This window comes from Puma concolor, chromosome D4, assembly GCF_028749965.1.
Source record: "Puma concolor isolate L17-30 chromosome D4, mPumCon1.1.hap2, whole genome shotgun sequence".
Taxonomy (NCBI): domain Eukaryota; kingdom Metazoa; phylum Chordata; class Mammalia; order Carnivora; family Felidae; genus Puma; species Puma concolor.
The window spans coordinates 10,735,071-10,747,436 of record NC_141679.1 but is presented as its reverse complement, the minus strand read 5'-3'; positions in this window follow the sequence as shown (position 1 = coordinate 10,747,436).

Genomic DNA, 12,366 nt, shown 5'->3' with positions numbered 1-12,366 from the left:
ACCTTAAAGCATTCAGAAGGGGCACCTGCGTGGCTCAGTCGGTTGAGCGTCCGACTCTTGGTTTCAGCTCAGGTCATGATCCCAGGGTCTTGGGATCGAGCCTCGCATCGGGCTCCATGCTGAGCATGGAGACTGCTTAAGATTCTCTCGCTCTGCCTCTGCCCCTCTCCACCCACGCCCCGTTCTAAAATAAAAAAATAAATGAAATAAAAATGTTTTAAAGCATCCAGAAGAGGGAATTTGTGTGGAGATCAGGATGATGGTTTCTTTCATATCCTGTTCATAACCACTGACCTGGCAGGACCATCCCCAGGAGGGGAGATGAAGGGGTCAGGCAGCGGAAGAAGGAGGACCGAGGGCTTATCATATCCTGAAGAAAAGTGGGGTCCGGGATAAATGGGAGTGGGCCATTTCGCCCTACCAGTCATTCAGCCTCTGGCCCATCTTGCCAAAAATGGCGCACCTGATCGGGAGTCAGAACCCCAGGCAGAGAACTCCTGGGGGCAGCACAGCGTAGCAGCCTAGCTTGGAAACTACGCGGAGAGCTGTCTGTGTTCCTGACCCCACGGCCTGGGGCTGCAGCCCGTGGGGGGCCGGGGGGTGCACTGCTCTCTCTGGAATGACGCTGCTGAGTCCAACCCAGTTCCTGGTCTGACAGTGATCTTTGTGGCATTAGCCTGGCAGCGTTCACCTTTGCTGGTTTCCTCACCACTGGAAGATAGCAATGACCAGCCGCAAGGACGAGGCGGTGATTTTGCAGGTGGGGTAGCTCCAAAGGATACAGCTGAGAAAGCATCTTCTTGTGCCTCACTGGTGCTTCTATGCAGTGAGAGAACGTGATGTGGATGAACACACTGTGCTGATAACAAATCCTGTTACCACCAGGATGGTCGGTGTTATTAGTGAGATGATTAATAATAATAATGGGGCACCTGGGTGGCTCAGTTGGTTGAAAGTCCAACTTCTTAGGTCATGATCTCATGGTTCATCAGTTTGAGCCCCACATCAGGCTCACTGCTGACAACACGGAGCCCACTTGGGATCCTTTGCTCTCTCTCTGCGCCTCCCCCAATTGTGCTCACTCGCTCTCTCTCAAAAAATAAAATAAAAATAATAACAAGACCACGGAACTGCCAAAAGTCTCTGGGCCAAGGATCAGAAGTCCTGGCTTTTTACTCCTCCACTTTCTAAACCTGCAACTCTGGCCAAGTCACTACACCTCTCTGAGCTGCGGGGTTTTCCTAACTGTAGAACAGGGATAAGAGTTGCTCTGTCTTCTTCCGACCTGCTGAGGAAACTCAGTGAGATAATTAATGCATGGGACCCGTTCTGGATACTCAGAAGGGCTTCCCAGTATTAGGAGGCACTATTCACCAGGAATGCTCCAGAAGGGTGAGCCAGCCCCCCACTCCCCCACGGGCTGCAACCACCGCGGGCAGCAGTCGTGAAAAGCAGGCCAAAGGTGCAGGCAGGACAGGGCCCTGACCTACCAGAAAATAAACGCCTGGTCTATTCAACTTGAAGTGCCAGTTTATGTCGTTTGGCAAAGGCCAACAGCCAGGGCCCTCAGGGCAGAAGAAAGAAAGCGTATCAGTGGAACGAGAGGGTACACAGTGGCGCCTGGAAACCCGATCCGACCTGGCTTCCCTCCCTCTTCAAGGGCACGTTTGGAGCGCATTCCTCTGTAAGGTAAATACACGGATGCCGTCAGCCCACCTGTGCCTCCCACCGCCCCCAGCCCATAGGCGCTCCCTGGGGGTATCAAAGCACACCCACTCCCGCTTGAAACAGAGCTACCGAGGGGCAAGTTTCCACCCCCATCCCCCACCCCCACAGCACTAAGGGACAAAGGGGGGACAGAGCACCCATGCTGGTCCCGCAATAACCAAGCTGACGTTGCTGGTTCAGAAGCCCGGGGTTCCTCTGCGGCCCCGCCCGCCCCACTCCATCCGCTCCAACTCTGCAGCCGGGCTGCCGAAGTCTCTAGACGCAGCGTAAGCCAAAAGTCTCTTAAAAGGCCTGCGTGGGGCCCAGCAACTGATTAAGAAACGCGATGGCCCTAAACCACCGAGAATTGAGGCCGGCCGTGTAAATGGGGCTTAGAGAAATCGAGCCAGCGCCCCCGCCCCCTCCCGGGGTGTTGGTGCGCAGGCGCAGGAGGCGTTCTTTGGCTGCGAGGGCGGAAAACTGTTGCAGCATGTCTCGCAGCCAGGAGCTGGCGCTGAGACAGGGAGGTGCTGTGCAGCATGAACAGGGGGGGACTCGGGGAGGCTCCACGGTCTCCTTTCTCAGGAGCTGTGAAGCTGCAGGCAAAGGAGTCCAGGTGGGAGTCGAGTAAGGTAAATACCAGGAGCAATGGACTTGGTTCTCAAACCTTCCTGGGCGCCCTCCGGGTAGAGGCAGCCGGAAGGTGCGGCTCAACAGGCATTCAGAAGGACAGGGTCGACGAAACGGGGGGGAGGAAAGGGTCAATGAAAGTTGGGGGGGAGGAAAGGGTCAATGAAAGTTGGGGGGCGGGGGGGGGGCGTTGTCCAGTGAAGTCTCCTGAACAGAATCTCCACATGCACCTGCCTCGACTCTGATCCTCTTGGCAAACCCACAGCATTGAGAGGCAAGCGGGACGGCCAGTAAGACCCAGTCCCTGCCCTAAGAGACTCCTGTGGACACACACGTGTGCACACGCCTCTACTCCAAGTCTGAACGTGTCCCCACCCTCCGCTCCACCTGACCTCCAACTGGAACCTTGCCACGGGCTCTTCCCCCCACTCCGCACTTGCTTCTTGGAACCTTCTTCCCTTTCCCACCCACCCCTCGCTGACCTCTCTGGTTCTAGTTTTATCTGGGTTCAGGACTGTCCCCTCCACTTGTTTGGAAGGTCCAAGAGGCCAGGAGCTATCTCTCTTTTTAGCAGTGAAGAGATTGAAGACGGGGAAACTCTTGTCCAAGTAGACACTAGTCGCCCTGGGTAGTTAAGACACAGTCCTGTTCACGGTTCACATGGTGATTCTTGTCATGGAAACTAGACAGCAGAGAAATTACATCCTCCTTCAACTAAACAATACCAAGTTTACCATTTTACAAAGAGCTGGTCAAAGTCACGTTAATAGACGACATAGCAATTCTTCAATAAGTTAGACTGTTGTTGCCAGGAGATATTAAAGCTCACTTGGGGTCACCTGGGTGGCTCAGTCGGTTAGGCGTCTGACTCTTGATTTCAGCTCGGGCCATGATCCTGCGGTTCGTGGGATCAAGCCCCATGTTCAGCTCTGGACTGACAGCACAGAGCCTGCTTGGGATTCTCTCTCTCCCTCTCTTTCTCCACCCCTCCCCGACTTGTGCTCTCTCTCTCTCAAAAATAAGTAAATAAGCATTTTTTTTAAGCTGTGAAGAATTTCAAGATGGTGGCAACGGAGCATTAAACCAAGCAGGGGCCCCTCTGGGTGCGGGGTCCTGTGCACATATTGCGCACCTGTGAAGCTGGCCCCGCTGGCCACCCTCGTGGAGGGGCCTCACGGAAAGACAGAGATCCCTGGCTAGGTCCTCCTGTTCCAGCCATCCCGTACAAGGTGCCTGACCCAGGAGGGAAGCCATCTTGGATTTCCAGCCCCAGTTGAGCCTCCTGAGGGGAGGTGTGAGTGCCCAAGGGACTCCAGGTAACACCAGCAGAAGGACCATTCTGCTGAGCCCAACCCAGATCGCACAACTGTGAGCAGACGCATATTGTTACTCAAGTAAAGCTCCCTAAAGCTCTCATGGAGGATGGCATAGTCCCAAGGACCCCTCACTCGGGATGGTTTGTTACAGAGCCGTTGGTAACTGAAACAGGAGGAAAGAGAATTCACAGCTACAGGGCACCTGCTTTGTGTGGTGCCCACGCACCTGATCTGCACAACCTGGCTGTGATTCCTGTTCACAGGAGAGGCTCCTGCAGTTCCGTGGGTGAGGGATTGCCCCCCGCCCTATTCCACAGTCAGTACTGACTGAGAGGCAGAATTGGAATCTGAGTCTGACTGACTCCAAGACCCATATAATGTCCCTACAATGAAACGAAGAAAGATCCAGGGAAGGTACGTGGACCTTGGAGCCTGTTGGGTAGGGATCTGGTTCAGTGTTCCTGATGTCTCCTCACAAATCCCAGAGCTGAAATGTCAGACGGGGAAGTGATCACCACGTGAAATACCCATGATGGGGCACCGTCAGCTCCCAGCTTTCTCATCTTCTGCCATAATTCCTATGGGACCTATGCTCCTGGAAGGAGCCTACAATGAGACTTGCTCTGGTTTTCTGCTAGCGATAATACTCAGAAAATGGCAGTTGATTGGCTAGGGTTAGTCACCACTGATTTATGTGGGTATCTTCTCCCACAAACCTCAGGCACCTGTGGCCAACTGGGAATGATCTGGGAATGTGTCCAGGCAATGATCTTGCACCCAGAAGGAGCCAGAATGAACTTCAACATTAGTTTAAGCCAGCGTTAATTAAGAAGCAGAAACAGCTGTCCCTAGGTGATGGCACCTAACAAAAAAAAGACTTTCTATTTATGTTATTTGCGGTGTTGAATTTTCTTTACTGAGCCTTCTTGAGTGTCATCAAGGGGTGAGTGAGTGTGTCGGCAGGTGCCTGTCTGTCTGACTGTCTGCTTGTGGGTGGTGAACTCATCATGCTAGGTCAGCCATGAGATCAAGGTTGAATGCTAAGTCAGCCTTAAGCAAAACAGTGGCATTCCCTAGCACAGAAGAGGTGCTGGGCAGGCAAGCAGTGTGGACCGGTGGTAGCACAGATCAGGAATTAAAGATCCTGAGGTTTGGTGCCTAGTTCTGCCTCTCATCGTCAGTCATGGCAATGGGCTGAAGGTCTGTGTTCCTCCCCGAATTCATTTGTTGAATCCTGACCTCCGGTGTGATGGTATTTGGAGGTGGGGCCTTGAAGAGGCAATTAGGTCATTAGGATGGAACCCTCATGAATGAGATTAGTGTCCTTATGAAAGGAACCCCGGGGAGCTCTCACCCTCTCCATGTGAGGAGACAGACACCAAGAAGTAGGCCATCTGCAACCTGGAAGAGAGACCTCACCCCACACTGAGTCTATCGGTACCTTGGTCTCAGACTTCCAGCTTCCAAACTGTGAGAACAAGTCTGTGGCCCTGGGGTATAGCAGCCCCGGGGGGCCCGAGATGGTGATATTGGGCTAATTGATGAACTTTGTAAGCTCCTGTTTCTTACTTATCTGTAAAATGAGATGTATAAAGACTAAACGAGATGTAGCACGTTCAATAAGGCCCCAGGCCTCAGAAGAAGGCTTCATAAATGTCAGCTATTGTTTTCTCTGGTGAGCTAAAGAATAAAAACATCTGTTCTTTGACTCCCCTGCCATTTCCCCGTTGTCCTTTCTCTGAAAAGTATGTCATTTCCATCTTTTCTCCCCTCATCTGGTACCCATCCCTCTCTCTCTCTCTCTCTCTCTCTCTCTCTGTCCCCTCGTTCCTTCACCTTCTTCTCCTGAATTGGGGTTGAGGGTTGGGGAGGACTGCGGAGGACCAAGGACAGAGAGGCATTGGTGTCAGGGTGACGGTGCAGTTTACTGGGGCTATTTAGATTTTTCTGCCTCTGAGGTTGTCATTTTTCCAGGACTCCTAACATTAGGCAAAACCTCAGCAATCATCTGATGATGTCCAAAGCCCCTCACTTATGGGCAAGGAAACTAACCCATGGAGAGGAGCTTTAATGGCTTCCACACAGTGTTGGCTATACCTGGGCAAGAACCAAGGCCTCCTGGATTCCCACCCAAAAGAAAAGGGGAAGGCCAACCCCACGTTTCCACCTCAACCAGGATGTCCAAACTCCCCAAAGCATCTCACCTCCTTCCTTGCTCAGCTACGGTAATATCAAATCGTACCAAGATTTTGGCCATGAGGGACTCTCATCTATGGACCCAGATGCTCCTCTCCTGGGACACCAATAGAAATACTATTTTTTTAATGTTTATTTATTTTTGAGAGAGAAACAGAGTGTGAGAGGGGGAGGGGCAGAGAGAGAGAGGGAGACACAGGATCTGAAGCAGGCTCCAGGCTCTGAGCTGTCAACGCAGAGCCTGAGGCAGGGCTCGAACCCATGAACCATAAGATTGTGACCTGGGCCGAAGTCAGATGCTTCAGTGACCGAGCCACCCAGGTGCCCCCAAATCCCATTTTTTAAATGTTTGTTTTTATTTATTTTGAGAGAGACAGGGAGCACACGTATATATGAGCAGGGAGAGGGCCTGAGAAAGAGGGAGAGAAAAATCTCAAGTAGGATCCATAATTCAGCACAGAGCGCAACACAAGCCTCACTTCCACAACGGTGAGATTATGACCTGAGCCCAAATCAAGAGTCAGGTGCTTAATCGAGTGAGCCACCCAGGTGCCCCTAGAAATACTATTAATAAATAATAACCATTGCCTTTTTTTTGAGACCTTACTATTTTCTAAGCAGTGTGTTAAGCACCAACTTACTTGATTTTTTCTTTTCTTTGTGTTAAAAATTTTACGTTTGCAGCCTAGGAATAAGTGTCCTACTTCTGAGCCAAAATGAGCAAAAACAAAAAAAAGGGTACAAATGTGTTTTCTAAATTTGTTTTTCCCCCCAAATTAGCTCTGTTATGTTGCACGAGCCACCTTTTCTGAGCCCCCTTTCTCTTCTGCTCCCTGGGGAGGGAAACATCTGCAGGGTTCCCATAAAGTTTAAAAGTACATTTGTCTGGGATGCCTGGGTGGCTCAGTCAGTTGAGCCTCCGACTTCGGCTCGGGTCATGATCTCACGGTCTGTGGGTTCGAGCCCCGCGTCGGGCTCTGTGCTGACAGCTTGGAGCCTGGAGCCTGCTTCGGATTCTGTGTCTCCTTCTCTCTCTGACCCTCCCCCGTTCATGCTCTGTCTCTCTCTGTCTCAAAAATATATAAACATATTTTTAAAAAGTACATTTGTCTGACATCAAGTTCAATAAACAAGAACTATTATCATTACTCCATTTAAAATTTCAGAATATAGGGGCGCCTGGGTGGCGCAGTCAGTTAAGCGTCTGACTTCAGCCAGATCACGATCTTGCGGTCCGTGAGTTCGAGCCCCGCGTCAGGCTCTGGGCTGATGGCTCAGAGCCTGGAGCCTGTTTCCGATTCTGTGTCTCCCTCTCTCTCTGCCCCTCCCCCGTTCATGCTCTGTCTCTCTCTGTCCCAAAAAAAAAAATAAATGTTGAAAAAAAAATAAAAAATAAAAAAAAATAAAATTTCAGGATATAAAGAAGAGCAATATATTTAAAATATACTATCCTAATCACATCTTTCGGATTTTCCTTATGTTTTTCATTTTCTAACCTGTCATCCAAACTCCCTGACAACCCCTGGCCAAATTGCAAAATAGGAATTTAATGGGGTAATACTGGGATTGCTCATTGAACTGCAAAACCCAGGCAGGCTTGGGGACCTAAGAGTTCTCCACTACTAATTCTCCTTCCAGACTCCACGTGATGGGAGCATGCCCCCTGCAAATGTGAGGGTCAGTCATAGACCTCTCCAGCAAAAAGGAAGACAAAATCTTTTCAACAGAAAACTCTAAGGGAAAGCCTCCGCTTGGATTAGATCATGTGTCCATCCTGGACCAATCACTGTGTTGAAAACCAAGGGTCACAGTGGCCCTTTCTGAGTTGATTTTCTACTTTCATGGGGAAAGAGGGAGAATGGAATTTGTTAGTAGAAGAAAGGTAATATCGGGGCGCCTGGGTGGCTCAGTCAGTTAAGCGCCTGACTCTTGATTTTAGCTTAGGTCCTGATCTCACAGTTTGTGAGTTTGAACCCCGAATCAGGCTTCATGCTGACAGGGCAGAGCCTGCTTGGGATTCTCTCTCTCCTTCTTTGTCTACCCCTCCCTCACTCGTGTGCATGCTCTCTCTCTCAAAATAAATAAACTTAGAAAAAAAGAAGGGTAATATCTACAACACATAATTGATTTAAGCAGCCTATGTAATGTATAGACTATAATAATTTTGCTGCTTGAATTTATATGCATGGAGACCTCCTCTCCTTTGGAATTTTTTACTTGCCAGAGAAAAGAATTCATGTCCCTTGAATCACCTCTGTTCTGGGAGCTTAACAAGAGTAGGTACATTTCCATCAGCCACATTTTCCAAATGGGCAAGGAAAGGCTAAAGGAGTTAGAAGGGTCACTTAAGGTGGTTCAGCTACTAAGTGACACTGACTTGAGACCTTCATCTTGATTAAGATCGGCGGATCGATACAAATTGCAAAGAACGGTGCTTTCTAGAAGTATACAAGGAAGCTACATAGGACAAAAACATATTAGATTTTGTGGGGACTACATCTGAGGGAGAAACGAAAAATCCAAATGGTCTCCTATTTCCCCGCTACAGCAGCACCTTTCTTCCCAGACCAACAGCCTGGGGTCTTCCTGACCTTTGGCTCTCCCTCAGGGAAGTTCATGACAACATTGTTTTGAGAGGCCAACCCTGTATCCACCTGTCTCTACTTGCAAGAAAATAACTGGGTTTCCACTAAGTGCAATGGGTGTTGGCAATGATTTATTATATACTCAGTCCTCCAGATGGCCCTTCACATGGAAATTATTTTTCCTGAAAACAGAAAAATATGGAATTTCCCCCCCGCTCATCAGGTTATAACAGGTCTGCAATCCATTCTGTCAAAACTTTGACAGAGCTCCCTTAAGACAGGGAGAAACACAAGAAAACACATTCCATCTGGTAAATTATTGCTGGTGTTGCATTCCTGGGCATTCAGGCACGAGCTAACTTCTGTACAGCACAAAGCTGTGGAAGTGTCTAGACCGAAAGGGGCAATATGAGATATGATCTACTTAGCTCTATCCTATCCTCAAATCGCAGCCTTCTGGGGGTGCGGGTGCAGCCTACACTCTCAGCTCACCCCCTTTTAGACAGACATGAAAGTATTCCATGATGCCCGAGAAAGTTCAGTCTCGAGAACAAAAAGTTGGATGGATGCATGGGGCCAATATTCCACAAGCGTGAAGAGGGGCGTTGGCCAAGGTCATTTTCAGGTGACGGCCGTTGCAGAGCAAAGTCAAACGTGGTTCCGAGTTTCCTGTCTTCTTCCCAAAGAGCAGGTGGGAAAACGTATCTGAAAGCTGCCTCCGTCTTGTGATGGAATGCCTGGGAACGGGAAAAGCATTCCGCAGGAAGCAGACAGCTACGGAAAGGATTTAAAGTTCAGCAGTTAGAACGCAGCGCACGAATTTCGGCTGGGGAATCTCTGCTATAAATACTATGTATGAAAAGCATGCACTTCCCCAGAAGCTCCCTGCCTCTGGAAGATAAGCAGGAGAGCCATCTGTCAGAGGTTTGGGGGGGGGGGGGATGATCCAAGAGTTTGGGGAACGGGGCTCCAATCAGAGCTCATAGACGCAAATGAGTTTTAGGGGTCAGGCGGTTAAATTGTCTGAAACGTTAAGGCATCAGGAGACGGATTGAACAGCAGATGATCGGACGGCCCTACCTAAAGGCACTCAAACTCAATATTATATACAAAAAAACAAAACAAAACAAAACATTGGCTTGGCCACATAAAACATCTCTGCAAGACTTGGAGGTGGTTGGAGAGGACCGTTTGTCCCTCCTGGACTCCAAGACGTTTAAGCTTTCTTTGACCTCTTGGTTGTGAGATGCTCTATGTGGAAATAATGCATTTTGTCCACGGAGAGTCAAACATCTGGGTTAACCTTCACTAGGAGAAGGCGGGCTGCTTCCAAGTACAGAATGTGGCCTCCACCCTCTCAGAACTCAAAAATACCTTTAAACTAGGTAAGCTCATGCAGCGGCAATGACAGGGCCAGGTAGAACTGCACAAAGGCCAGCAGCCACTCAGAGGAAACCGGGCTAGCTTGGACGTAGATCGAGCCACAACGAGCCACAGAATGAGCAAGGTTTGATGTGGGTTTACAAGAATCAACATCACTGAGCTAAATGGAGAGCAGAGTTGTCGGGTGGTGAGAATAGTACCCAAAAAATGACCAAAAGAAGGGGGAGCGGTGGGTAGAGCGAGGTCCTTGGATCCTGGTGAGAGACCTCTGAACTCTTCCCCAGACCCTGAAACTGGCTTCCCGTCACCCATTCTGCTTTGACCCGGAGTCCTGCTTCCCCCCGCCCGCCCCCTCTCCAACCTCTCCCTCGCTGGGGACTGAAGGCTTTCGCTGGGGCCCCAGTTCCCCTTGCTGGGCCCCACCGGCTGCGGTGGGAGCCTTACCGCCCTCCTCCCCTTGCTGCACACCCCCACCCCCCCCATCCCACCTCCAGAACAGGGCCTCCTGACGCTGAACCTCCGAGGCAAATGAATTCAATTTTCAAGTTGAGAGGGTAATTCTAAAAAACTTGATGATCAGAAGTGAGGCGGCAGAGAGCCTTTTCAGAATTTGAATTGATCTTTGAAACTCCTTGGTATTTGCAGCAGGCGCTTGGAGGTGTCCTAATTGCCGTCAGTTACTAACAGTGGCTAATCGCTCAGGAAGCGTAAAAATCTGTGCTGAGCTCGACACGTGCATCCCTCACTTGTCTCCTCACAGCCTCTAAGGTGGGATCCATCATCATCCTCCTCGTAGTGATGGGTAAACTCGGGCCCAAGGTCATGCCATCAAGGAGGGCACAGATTCAAATGCAAGGTGTCTGTCTCCAGAAACCGACTGGAGCCGTTAAGCATCACACAACACTATTTCCTGCCGGTTTTCCATTCCTGTGGATGTGGAACACACACTCCACTGCCCAGGGGCCTCTGCTGGCCCAGCTTTAGATGCGAGCACCCCTCACTCCCCAAAGCACCTGCTTTTCTAAGGTGTAAAATTCTCACCCCATTAGATCACCTGGGGCACTTAAAAAGCAACCACCGCTGATGCCCCTGCCCCTAGGGATTCAGGTTTAACTGGTTTGGGTTTGAATCAGACACTGGTGTCCTAGAAGAATTCCCCCACCATGACCCCGGTGTGCAGGAAGGCTTGAGAAAGCCAGGCAATGAATAGTGGCTTGGGACTGTTTTCTGTGACCATGGGCCATTTATGGTACCCGTGTGGGCCTTAGTTTCCTGGCCTGTAAAATGGGAATGACAGAAGTGTGGCCTTTACGGGGCTGATGTGAGGATTAGGTCAGATGGAAGAATTGGTATGCAATGATGGTTAGGTCCCCGGTCCTACCCCTGAAAGTCTCATTGATCCATCATGGGACTGAAGTTTGTAGTTTCTCGTGCAAGTAAATACACCATTGCTTGCAGAGACAATGCATTCTTCCCGCTTTTCACTCAGCCTTCCTGACGCCCCTGGGAAGAGGGGCCTGGGCAGGCATTCCTGGCATCTCGTGAGCTCTTTCAGACTCAGGCAGCTCTCATACGGGTGTGCAGTCACTGGGGGGATTCTCTAAGGGTGCTGAAATCAGGAGTGAATTGGAAAGAAATGCACCGTGTAGGGCCCTCGGGTGAATTAAAAACAACAGCTACTCCTGATAATATGGTGCTGGCCAAAGAGATCCATCTGTGTGCATACGGAGCAGGTGGAGGGGGGGGGTCTCTTTGCTGCCCCCGGGCTATCCTTCAGCTTTGCACAGGCAGGCCCCTCACCGCTTCTGCACAGATAGCAGAGAGAAGCCACCGCCCTCCCATCAGGAGCCAAGGGTTTCGGGGACACAGGGGCCGAGAGAGTAAAGGGGCCTGCAGACCACACCCCAGACCGGTTAGAGGCAGACAGGCAGCTGGTGGTTAAAAATTCCTGCCTTGCAGACAGCGCCGACTCCGAGCCTCACTCTGCTTCAGACTAGCCAGCCTGCCTCAATTCAGTCCTCTGATCCAGCTTCCTCCTAGTAGAAAACATGGACGAGATTATCCACCCTGTGAGGATGTGGTGAGGATGAAAGGAACAGTGGATGCAGAGGGCTCAGCACCGAGCCCCCACTCAGCAGTCCGGATCTGGCCGCTTTTGTTTGATTTGCCCTTCTTCCGCGCAAAGTAGGAGCCTCAAACAGCACCTCTCCTGTGCCCTGGAAAACCAGTTCAACTGAAGGTTCACCGTTCATTCCAATCTATTACCTCATCCGTCCTTTGGACCCATGGTCACGAGCACTGAGAATCAAGTTTGAAAGAGATAGTGACAGGTGAGATAAAGAGTGTTAATGACAAAAAACAAAAAAAACAAAAAAAAAACAAAGGTGCAGGATTTGTTTCTGGTTCACTGTCAGGGAGCACGGGGTTGATGGCTTACAGAGTGGGGCACAGGTTGGTGACAAAGGACTCCTCTCATATCTCTGGCCTGTGATGGGCCACAGCGAGGGCTATGTAGCCACCAAGCTCAGCCGACACAGCAGAAGAGAACG